The sequence below is a fragment of the Trematomus bernacchii genome, unplaced genomic scaffold (genome assembly GCF_902827165.1).
Source record: "Trematomus bernacchii unplaced genomic scaffold, fTreBer1.1, whole genome shotgun sequence".
NCBI lineage: Eukaryota > Metazoa > Chordata > Actinopteri > Perciformes > Nototheniidae > Trematomus > Trematomus bernacchii.
In genome coordinates, this window is record NW_022987720.1 from 7,841,197 (window position 1) to 7,852,757 (window position 11,561).

Genomic DNA, 11,561 nt, shown 5'->3' on the forward strand with positions numbered 1-11,561 from the left:
TGTACATATTTAGTTATTGTGGAATACATTCATCAAATTTGATTTTGGGCATTATGTCTTTGTTGTAATATTACAACACTGGGTCAGTGTGGTAGTCAAAATAGCACGTGCACCTGTCATGGAGATTGCCCTTCTTATATGTTCACATATGGAAATACAACACAAATATAAATATAATGTCTTTGATAATTCACTATAACTAAGTTCTAAATGTGTCCTCTGTTAAGATTTTGAATTAAGACCAGAATTGAATAAATGAATACATTATTTCTGATAAAAGTATGTGAAATTATATCTGTAGCAATATTTTAAACTACTTGTATCTTATCAGTTAATTAGTTACAAAAATACATTTAACTCTGGTTCTGGCAGAAACAGTTTCTGAAATGTGTTGGGACACTTGGATGTATCCCTTTTAGTATGATAATTAGCCTGTTATCATTAGCCAGACAGCATTGTGTGACTTGTTGAACTGGTTTACCTGCATGTATGGGTGTAGGTATTCCTTTTATTATGATAATAGGCAGTATTGTGTGACTTGTTGAACTGGTTTACCTGCATGTATGGGTGTAGGTATTCCTTTTATTATGATAATAGGCAGTATTGTGTGACTTGTTGAACTGGTTTACCTGCATGTATGGGTGTAGGTATTCCTTTTATTATGATAATAGGCAGTATTGTGTGACTTGTTGAACTGGTTTACCTGCATGTATGGATGTAGGTATTCCTTTTATTATGATAATAGGCAGGATTGTGTGACTTGTTGAACTGGTTTACCTGCATGTATGGATGTAGGCAGCGCCATATAGATAGATTCTATGATATGGCTCTGGGTGTAGGTATTGCTTTTATTATGATAATAGGCTAAGTCAGGTAGTATTGTGTGACATAAAATAGGATTCAGATGCTTGTTGCATCGGGACACCTGGAAGGGGGTGGTGCATGCATTCCTTTTAGTATGATAATAGGCTATTAAGCCAGACAGAATGAACACTTGTCCCACCACCCTATATATTCCTTCAGGTAATCTATTACAATATAATAAGCATATGTATTATTGATACATATTTATTAATTACTTTTTCCATTTCAGAATGCCACCAGCAAAGAGAGGTCCTCGATTCAGTGTGCAGGATGTGATTGCTGCCATCCAAAACAGAGAAAGCGGGTGAGAACTGGAATCTCTGGCATGATCTGTGACTTTGATGTGTACCAAGGCAGTGTCAATGGGATACGAGCCAAGTCTGAACTTGGATTGTCAGGTGATGTTGTGATGAAGCTTGCCTCCACGCTTCCAGAAGGTCAGAACTACAAGATCTACGCAGACAACTACTTCACCTGTGTCCCATTGGTAGTGAAGCTCCTTGGATTCATTATGTGGGAACAGGCAGGCAGGTGCGCTTACCCAACTGTAACCTTGAAGAGGAGAAGAGCTTGAAGAAAAAAGGGAGAGGAAGCTTTGACATCCGAGTGGAGGCCAACCACAACATCTGTGCTGTCAAATGGTATGACAGCAGAGCGGTCACACTTGTGTCATCCTTTGCTGGACCAGACCCATGAAGTCCCGACGCTGGTACGTGTACATCTTCTGGCACACCATCATCCTTGCTGTGATCAACGCCTGGCTCCTCTACAAGCGGGAGTGCAAAGCTCTAAAGATGCCAAAGCAGGAGATCCTGAACAGGAGACAGCTTCAGGCAGATCTAGCATCCTCTCTCATCCTGGTAAGAATGCATTTCTGCTATTTGCCGTTTGTAATATTTTTTTATATTTCACTGTAATATTTTTGACTTGTATCCTAATGTATTTTTTACATGTATCTTGTTGATTCTGTTCTAATCAGGTGAACACAACTCCTCTGAAAACACCCAAGAGAGGACGACCATCTTCAGGCAACGGGAGCTGTGAAGCTGACCGTTGAGCGGCCCGACCAAGCAAGGAGGCAGAGGCAGAGAGTTCAAATATAACCCGGTGTGGGCATTTATTACTCACGGGCACATGACACAGCCTCAATGTCGCTGTTCACGTGAGCACAGTCACCAGCCACAAGGATCTCACACCGCAAAACAGGAAACACAGAGCCTAAATACCCACATGTGCAATCAAGCCAACAAGACATAGGTGAGGGGGGAGGAGACAACACAGGGCACCAGGTGAACATAATCAGGAGCAACAGACAAAACGGGAGGGGGAACACTTTTCAAACACAAACATATAACTGAACAGAATTACACACATACAAACCCAACTTAAACACAGTCAGCACTTGTACAATTAATGCCACTTAATGCTATGATTTCTACACCCTCACATATTATTTGCACCCTGATTATTCTTAACCGCTGTCATTCTACACCAGCATCAGCACTTTCGGCGCTCTCGCTAACTCCCCTATCTTGTCAGGCGGAGCCGAGGACCCGACCAGCACCTGCCAGACGACATTTCAATTAATACGGTTTAATCAGTTAATAAATACTATCTCAATAATTAGTATAAATTATATAAAATGTGCAAATATGCCATGCCAAACGGTACTGTGCAATCACGCTAATAAAGTGCAAACTTTAAGAATCCATAATATTCCTTTAATTGTTGCCATTTCAAACTGAATTGCACCTTCGTCACAGGAGCCCAGCAGCGACGGTGACATCAAGGAGCCCGTTGAATGCTCAGAAGAGACCATCCTCAGGTGATGGGAGTCCACCAAACGGGGCCCCTTCCAAGAGATCACAACCTCCACTGGATGCACGCAACGACCTAATGGCACATTTCCCAGTGAAGACAAAGAGAGGACGCTGCAGACACTGCAGTAAAGGGTACACAAACACCCAATGCACCAAGTGTGACGTCCGTCTGTGCTTTTCTGACGATAGGAACTGTTTTTGGGACTACCATCGTATTCATATTTAATAAATGACTATTCATAAAAAATATGACTGATGTGTGATTATTATTCATGCTATAATGATATAGGGCTAAGTAAGCAATCAATCCTGCAAATCAACCCTTAGTTGTTCAATATATTTATTCAGACAATGTGAGTAGAAATACAGGAATTACAACATTTCTCTAAAAACTTACCAAAACGTAAAAAATGTGAAAACTCATTTCTGCTCCATTCTACAACAACATCTGAAAGGTCAAAAAAATAAGTAATGCACATTTATATAAATTCTTCACATTATTTGAGTATTTAAATGTTCTGCTTATAGTATACCTGCATTTCAGAGGCAAATCTTTTAGTTTTGACTTCACTACAATCATTTGAGAGCTTTAGGCCTACTTTGCAGGTTTATTAATAACGTGCGTTATGACGTAGCCTCAAAAGTTTCTAATCTGCACTATTTTATTCTAATCTATTCTACTCTTATACTTTTTCCTTTTACACAATTTTTTTTGCCTGTTTTATTGTTGAATGTCCTTTATCTATTAGGTAGGACAATGATGCATTGTTGGATTACCATATTTATACTAGCTAGTGTGCATATACAAATAAAGTCTTTGAATCTTTACATTTGAGCATTCATTTTCATAATATTCCATTAGCCTGCAATATCTTACAAGACTAGAATAATGGGACAACCAAAAAAGACCTACAATTGAGAGTTTTTCAGGTATTTTGGTGTAAGTATATATTTTTTTTATCCAGCATTTGAATGAACAGAAAAGTATGTAAAATACATTATTTTAAAATCTGAAGCTTTTAATATGTTGCATACAATTTTAGACAGAGCAGGACAAAGGACTGAATACATGGGTCCACAGTATACATAATGCTGTAATAAATAAGAAAACAATGCTTATATATTTTATAGAGATCCATTTTTTTCAAATATGTAATAGGTGTTACTTATTTTACATTTAACAAATATGATATTGTATTGTAACGTTATATGCAGACAGTGTTTGTTCTTGTTTCTATTCAATTGATTGTTTTCTGAAATATTCACAAACTTTGTATAGACCTTTTTAATATATTATAATGAAAGAACTTGAGGTCTGTGGGCTAAAATGTATAATTGAAGGTTGAATGAATAGCCCTTAGCCCCCGAGATTATTTTGATTATAAGTTCAATGAAGCTCAGCGCAAGTTCTTTCAGGAAGACTGTTTCCCACGCTCTCATTCACAAATTCTCTCTCTCTCACTCACCCTTTCAATAAGCAAGGGCGCATCATACCCCAGCTAAACCAATCGGTCCCGTCTCATCCCCCACAAGCCAATCACAGCGCATCCTGCAAACGTTTAAATCTGCTCTTTTTCTCCCCTGCCAGCATCATTCAGGAGAATCGATGCAACCCTCCTCCACCTCCTTCACCTCCAGTTCATCAGATCCAGGGCCAGCCCAGAAGAACCCTCATCACTCAGGATTTTAATTTCCCTTCAGCACTCCACCACCACCAGTGTCTAGACCCCTAAATCCATCACAGTATGATGGGGTCTAATCTACAAAATGTATATTACCCCTTGTTCATACGGCAATATGTTATCAAACTAACAAACTAAGTCTCTCCTGATTGAACTTTTACAGACATGTTTAATTCATGATGTAAATGTTAGGCATTAAAACTAAGTCTCACAAAAATGTCTTTCTTTATATTTCCCCCAAGTGACAGCAAAGGATGACATTTTCAATGAATCAATGTGAGGGAATTAACTGTGATTCATTATACCAGCAATGAAAGCTCTTTTCAACTGTTACATATGTAACATATTTAAACATTTTAGGTTGAAACATGACACAACACAATTTCTAATACCTGCTGTAATTGACTTTGTTTCCATTTAATGCAATTCCAATCCACTTCTAAAAGGAGTATGTTGCATTTTACTCCAATACATTTATTTTACAGCTTTAGTTACTTTTAAGATTAAGAATTTCGATTTAACCATGTGATACATGTTTAACATCAGTGAAGATTTAACCAGTGAAATATCGATTTAATGTACAAAAAGGTAAAATGATCCAATATATAACAAAAAGTTAAGAAAAACTTCAGTTTCAGAAGGTTGTTTTTCTACAACAGTAAAATAATGAACATTATGTATTTTATTCATTTTTAGCCAATGTGCCTAATGCCTTGTTAACCAGTTTCTGCTGGAACAAAACAGTTTCCAAATGTCTTATCAGTTACGTACATCTAATCTAATGTTATTCTCAAAAGGTTAAAAAAAATCTTTGCTCGTAACAGAGTATTTCAACATTACGGAAGAGGACGCTGGCCACATGTGGATTTTGCTTTGAGATCTGACCAAAATACACATATTTTTTTACTTTTTTGACATTTTAGTTGAAGTCAGAATTCTGAGGAAAAAAGGATAATATAATTTTTTTTTAAATTCTCATTTTTTTCTTTTTTCTTTAATCTTTTTAATGAGTCCACATTTGAGATTTTTGGTTCCAACCTCCGTGTCTTTGTGAGATGCAGAGAAGGTGAGCGGATGGTTTCTGCATGTGTGGTTCCCACCATGAAGCATGGAGGAGGAAGTGTGAGGGTGTGGGGGGGCTTTGCTGGTGTCACTGTTGGTGATTTATTCAGAATTCAAGGCACACTTTACCAGCATGGCTACCACAGCATTCTCTGAAGACTCTAAAATATAACTCATATTCTGGATTGTTCATCACTTTTTTGTTTACTAGATAATTCCATATGTGTTATTTATAGTTTTGATGTCTTCAGTATTAATATACAATGTAGAAAATAATTTAAATTAATAAACTCTTTCGATTGAGAAGGTGTGTCCAAACTTTTGACTGGTACAGTAAGTATTTGGATACTTCTTCCACCACAGCTGGGAAGTGTGAAGTACCCAATACAAACGAAACAAAACACACACACACACACATACGCTCTGTGCTGCAGCCGCTGCTCTCTTTTATCCCTTTTATTCAATTTTTAAAAAACATTTTTAACCCAGACCAAACAGGGCTTTTATAAACTTGTATTGGTTTTACTACAGGAGTTTTTAAACAAAATATTGACCCGATTTCCCCAAAACCTTAACCCTAACCCTAGTCTTCACCCTAAAATGAATGATTCCCCTCATGGGGACCTCCATTATGTCCCCATAAGGGAGGCGAGTCCCCACACGTGATTGTGTAAACAGATTTAGGTCCCCATAGTAATAGTAGTATAGTAATGCTAGGCCACACACACACATGCACACGCACACGCACACGCACACATTACAACACCAGCAGGTTGCTCCTTCCTGCTCCAGCCTCTTCACCTCAGTACGGACAATGCCCATCATGGAGGTGGTGGTTTTTGCTGTCGTGCTGCTGGTTTTTACAGGTGAGTGCTCCTAAATAGTGTCTTAAAATAAGCTGTGTTATTTCTCATTATTTCTTTTGGAGAATGAGAAAAAAAAGGTCCCAGGAGGATTTTCTTTTGTCATTTTGTCTAGTCAAAATGTCAAGAATAAAGTTGTGCCAGGTGTAAGAAGAAAGAATATAAGAGGAGAATTACTTTGTTGTACTTTGAGAATAAAGTGAATACGTTAAGAATAAAGTTACCTTTAAAGAATAAAGTGGAAACATTATGAATAAAATTTGATTTTAAGAATAAATTGGAAATGTTAAGAATAAACTTGAAATTAAGCGATTAAAATCAAACTTTCAGTATCAGTACTAGATATTAAAAAAAAGTTTATTTTAGATTTTTGAATTTGTAAAGAATAATATAGTGTCACATTGCTCTTATCTGCTATATACAAAGTTCAGCCTGCTTAGTGACAGGGTATGACAGAAACGTCCTTATCTCAGTCAACATTGAGTTTCACTCAACATGAAAATCCAGACAAGCCTGTTTCCCTCCCCATGTTTTCACTGTCAACTTGTTTTCAATCAGGAGTTTTTAAACAAAATATTGACCCGATTTCCCCAAAACCTTAACCCTAACCCTAGTCTTCACCCTAAAATGAATGATTCCCCTCATGGGGACCTCCATTATGTCCCCATAAGGGAGGCGAGTCCCCACACGTGATTGTGTAAACAGATTTAGGTCCCCATAGTAATAGTAGTATAGTAATGCTAGGCCACACACACACACACACACACACACACACACACACACACACACACACACACACACACACACACACACACACACACACACACACACACACACACACACACACACACACACACACACACACACACACACACACACACACACACACACACACACACACACACACACACACACACTGACACCACTTCAGGGGACATTACATTGACTTACATGCATTTCCTGGAGACTTATCCTAACCTTAACCATAACCAACACATGCCTAACCCTAACCCTACCCTTACCAGCTGATCTGCTTCCACAGGATCTGTACCTTTGCGGAGGATGTGGAGGAGGCTACCCGGACCCTCTTCAGTGCGCTGAGGCCGCGGGGCTATTCGAGGCGCTTCCTGAGATCCGTCAAGGCGGAGGTCGGCCGGACTTTTACTGAGAGATATCAAGACACCTCCACTCGGCCGTCCGGTCCTGCCCTCATCCCGCAGCGTTAAAAAAATCTTCCAACGCTTCTGCCCATTCACTTTGAATGGGGTGACGTCACTTTGCCTCACTTTTCGCCGAACTGCATTGTGGGAAGCAAAGCGGAGATTTCCAGGCATCTCACGGCCCCTACACACGGCGGCGTGCGTTGACGCTTCAACGCTTCTGCCCATTCACTTTGAATGGGGTGACGTCACGATTCGCCGAACTGCATTGTGGGAGCAAAGCGTAGCTTTTTTCGCGGTGCTCACTGCAAAAGTAGAGCAATGTTCTACTTTTGAAGCTGAGGCGGAGGCGTCAGCCAATCAAATCCCGCGTATGCAAATCTGCCAGTACAAGCGCTAGCCAATCAAACCGCGTGTATGCTGGGAGAGCCAGACCGCAGTTCATTTCCTCATATGCCAAAAAATGGAGGAGAAAATAATCGTAGCGGTAGGGAATCACCCGGTGCTTTCAGTCCCTGTTCACCTACCAGGATACAAACCTGAGGTGCCAGGCATGGAGGGAGGTGGCAGAGACAGTGGGTGAAACTGGTAGGTTTTCGCCTGTTTGGGGAGTTTATATCCAGTGTACTTCGTTTGAATGGACAGCTAGCAGGCATAGACAGTATTTAGCCAGCATGGAATGTTGCGTAAAATAGCACCATAGACATTAATGTCATAAATGTTCATCATATAAAGTGTGACATGTAAAACCTTTTATGCAATTGACAGCAGAGATTCATGTGATTGGTTGTTGGCCGCGTTGCTCGCGTAAACTCCCCAAGCTCAAGACACGCCCACCGCCAAGCGGCAACGCACGCCGCCGTGTGTAGGCGGCGTCAGGCTTCAAAAGTTGAGCAATGTTCAACTTTTGAAGCTGAGGTGGAAGCATCAGCCAATCAAATCCCGTTTATGCAAATCTGACAGTACAAGCGCTAGCCAATCAAACCGCGTGTGGGAGAGACATACCGCAGGTCATTTCCTCATATTCCAAAAAATGGAGGAGAAATTAATTATAGCGGTAGGGAATCACCTGGTGCTTTCAGTCCCTGTTCACCTACCGGGATACAAACCGGAGGAGCCAGGCATGGAGGGAGGTGGCAGAGACAGTGGTAGGTTTTCGCCTGTTTGGGGAGTTTATATCCAGTTTACTTCGGGCTTTTTTGCTTTGTATGTCGGGGGCGGGAGATTCATGTGATTGGTTGTTGGTCGCGTTGCTCGCAAAAAATCGAGAAGGGTCCAGCTGCGGCCGTGGCAAGTACACAACGCTACAGGACACGCCCTCTACACGACACTACGGTGGCTGAGAGACATTACCGTACATGGCAGATTAAAAACGAATTGCAAATGTTATGGTAGCATTTTAAGCAACTATTAGGCAAATAAATTAATAACCTAGTCTATCCGTTTGAGACACAACAGTATAACTTTCAACCCCAATCATTTTGTCAACAAACTGTGGTTTAGTAAACTTTTTTTTAATATATGAAATAGGTATTAATGAGATAATCTATTAATTATGTTTGTCTAACTGCTACACATGTATTTATACATAAATGTAGATATTTGTGAACATCTAAATATAGTTGTTAAAGGTTTTAAGATATACATAATCACATCATGTGGTCATTAAGGACCAAATTAGGAGGGCCAGTCAGGCCACTAATGAGCTCAATCATTCACATGTATTATTATTACTTTATAAATTAAAAGTACTAGGGGTCTATTACAAAACCTTTGAAGGAATCGTCATGCATTCTGAATGTTTCTGTACTTTAAAAACATCATGGCTCAAGATCCTGTTCTTGTTCAAGATTATTCATACTCATTTGTGAATTTAACATCCATATTCACTCAAAACTGAAACAACACCAAACATTTTTTTGAAAGCATTGCAGGCCTAAAGCTCCACGTCAGTAACCTATATTTTAATTTCTTCCATCAAACTTTAAAAATGGCAAACAGCATGTTTTTAAAGATTTAATCTTTTAAGAAACAAAATATCAAATTTCAACAGAAGGGTTTAAAAACACGTTTTTAATGCAAATAAACTTGAAACATAAACCTATTTGTCATTTCAAAATGCACTTGTATTGTCTGCGTGAAAGGCACAGTAGGCTATGAGCGAATACATATCAACATTAAAAAAATGACAAAGTCGTACAATATATACCATGTGCTACTGTCTAGGATTAAGTATGATGAGACTTTTTTTAAGAAGGGACCCCAGAGCCAAGGGCAGGCCGAGCAGACCGCCTTCTCCCGCCGCAGGCTTCCCCGGTGATGGGCTCCGTGTAACAAGTCCCCTCAGTCTGTGCGGGGAGCTGCACCACGGTGATGCTGCTGTCATCGCTCACCTCTCCTCCGGTGGTGCCCTCGGCTCCCTCCGCCGCCACACTGACCAGCACACTGGAGATCACAAGGCCCTGACACACCAGGCAGTCACCAGAGAACTCGCCGACATCCGACACCGACAATTCCATCGACGAGTTCTCCTGCGTATTGGCCGTGGGTGCGTTTCACTTCGGTTAAATGGATTCCTTGCGTCCCTCACTTGCGTCGTTTCCCTGCGACTAGTCCCTCCCACCAGGGAAGCATGGAGAGACGCAAGGAAACCACGAGAAGCAGGGAAATGAGTTTTAAGAGCAATGGGACGTTGTTTCCTCCGGAGCGTCACGTGAAGCGACGTCCGTTTGTGATGACGCCGCACAGCTGATCGTCTGACAGCAGCCACCTCTGTCCCCGTTATTTTCACAAACACCCCCGCCTCTGTTAGTACACATTTACAGACACAAACATTTGTATCATCTGTTGTAGACCCAAATAAATAAAATCAAATAAGAACTAATTCTCAAAAAAGATAAACGCCATTCTTAAAATGTATAAACGAATATTAGTTAGATTAATATTGATTAGAGTGCACAATAGAAATAAAATAATTGAGAGAAGAAAAAGAGATATGTTATCTATCAAAACCCAGTTAGATTAACATTCATTGGATTGCACACTTAGTTTGTTTGTGTGGATATGTAGCAAATTAACATTTTAAATAGCACTTAATGACTGACTGAATGGAAATGACAATAAATGAAAATGTAAAACGAAAAAAGCGATCACGAAAATGTTTCCAATAAATGAATGAAATGATTTTTGTCCACTTAGTTGTTCAGATAAATCACATATTTGTAACTGAATGATGCATTAATTGAAACAAAACACAGTATAAACTGAGGAGTGAGTCCTGTGAGTTTCATGTGTTTTCTTCACTCCGCTGGGAAACTCTGCTCTCATGTCAAGAAGCATCAGATCATTGCATGCGCTGCATCGTCCAATCAGTGAGCGATACACAGTAAGGGGGCGGGGAGAGTCTCTGAGGATTTCATCGAAGGATGGTCTGGTGGTTCCTCGATTATAGCTCCTCCATTATCGCTCCTCGCTCCTCGATCCTCGGTCCTCCGGCAAAAATAAGGCCATTGGGACGCTACAGCTGCAACTTCCGGTGAGACCGAGACCGAGGAGCGAGGAAATGAAAAATAAGAGAAGTGAAACGCAGCCCGTGTGTCGCACTGGAAATCACCGCAAAGACTTCAGCCGAGCACGTACAAACTGCGCATGCGTGAGTGGCAATAACTCTCTTTAGTGTGTATTCGTCATTCAAAATAGGCAACAACCGGAAGACAGAGAAGAAGGTCGGGTGGAGTCAGGAAGGGTGAGAGACGTGAGTGCGAGATTGAGAGCAGCTGGTGGAATGGCGTCTTTGAGCCCTGGAGAGGAGGATATGGAAAGTGCATCTGAAGGAGATGGAGGATGGAATGAAGTAAGGAAAAAGACTTCAAGAAAGAAGATAGACATGTCAAGTGACAGTCTTAGTGAATCTGATTCGCAGAATGAATTGAAGAAAGTAAAGAAAAGGATTGAGAATGAAGAGTGGAAAGTGATTGTGGAGTTTGGTGAGCAATCCGCAGCTAAGCTACATCCAGTGGCCCTGACTAAAGCGATTCACAAAGAAATTGGATCGATAAAACAAGCAAGATTTCTGAGCAAAGGACGGATGTTGGTTGAAATGATGAATGC